The sequence below is a fragment of the Pteropus vampyrus genome, unplaced genomic scaffold, assembly GCF_000151845.1.
Source record: "Pteropus vampyrus isolate Shadow unplaced genomic scaffold, Pvam_2.0 Scaffold203, whole genome shotgun sequence".
In the NCBI taxonomy this organism is placed as follows: domain Eukaryota; kingdom Metazoa; phylum Chordata; class Mammalia; order Chiroptera; family Pteropodidae; genus Pteropus; species Pteropus vampyrus.
The window spans coordinates 953,484-954,970 of NW_011888984.1; positions in this window are offsets into that span (position 1 = coordinate 953,484).

Below are 1,487 nucleotides of genomic sequence, written 5' to 3' on the forward strand. Positions count from 1 at the left end.
CCACATCCCAGTATTTTCCAAACTCCCAGTCCAGTAAGGGTGAGTGGGCAAGTACATGAAAAACTACAAAAAAGGTGAGTGGTGCTCTAAGAAGTACAGTGAAGGACTCTTGGCAGTAAGACACAGAGACTGAAAAGACTTGCAGGTGCCTTAAGGGGAGGGTACCTATGTGGAGAAGGATAGATGAGGAACAGTTGAGAATAGATGGACACGTGTGTTTGAGGAGGTAGCAATTTGAAGCAGGACCAAGGGCTGGAGGGATGGTTGGAGGGCTGGAGGGGAAGCCAGGAGAAAGTGCTGAGAAAGATCTGAAAGGGAACCATTTAAAGGTAGACTCTGAAGTAATTGCTCAGAAGGTGGGGTAAACTTGTGGAGAAGCCAGATGCCACTGGTAAGAGGGTAAGTCCAGAGGATGGGTACTTCACAAAGGGTACTCCCAAGAAAATAGGGGTGGGTGTCAGGGCACAGAGGCATACCTTGAGACATCTTTTGGGGGCTTTCTGTGGGGAAAGGGAAATCCTCCTAGAGGGCAGGTGGTTCTCAAACTTGAGCATGCATCAGAATCACTAGGAGGGTCCAACTACCAGGTTTTCTAATTCAGTAGATCTGGGATGGAACCTAAGAATTTGCATTTCTAACAAGTTCCCAGGTGATGCAGATTCTGCTGGTCCAAGGAGCACACTCCAAGGACTACTGCTATAGGGGAAGAAATTCTTTAGCGAGGAAGCCCTCAAATGGGAAAAGGAAATAGGCGGCTTCTGAAAGGAAAATTGGGGGAGTCCTCAAATAGTCTCTAAGGAGAGTGTTAAGGGTCTCTCAATCTCTAAAGGGAGGATCTGAAGGGAGAAGGGGGTCTATGAGGGTAGAACCCAAGAAAAATGGTCTGAAAGATAGGTCTCAGAGGGTTAGGATTTCAAAGGGTGAGGGTGTCTCTTGAGCTTTTTATTGAAAGGGGACATGGAGCCTCTTGGGGGAGGCTGTGTGGAGGATGTTTGGGGCCTATTAAGGGAAAACAGGGGAAGGAGGCTCAGATCTGTGAAAGACCTCTAAGCTTATTTCAGAGGAAAGAGAATGGAAATGAGAGGGTATAAATAGGGGTTCTAAAAGGGGTAAATCTGATAGGGTCCTGAATAAGGTTTCTTGGGGATATCAGAGGGGGAATCTGAGAGAGAATCTTGAGGAAATCTCACGAAGTGCTGGGGGTTGGGGTTGTTGATGTAGGGCAATTTTGGAGAAATTCTCTAAAGGTTGTCTGAGGAGGTGTGGTCTTCTGAGAGAGATCTTAGATGCACACTGGAGCAGGGTGACAGAGGTCTTTTTAGGAATAACTCCTCAGAGAGCTCAGATGAGGAGAAACCTCTAAGTAGTCCTCAAAAGCGTGTGTAGGGAAGGTAGGTCTTCTGAAGGGAATGTGGGAATGTCAGGGTAGAGGGTTTTCCAGAAAGAATTCTGGGACTTTTTAAGAGCAGGAGCTCGAAGAGTTATTT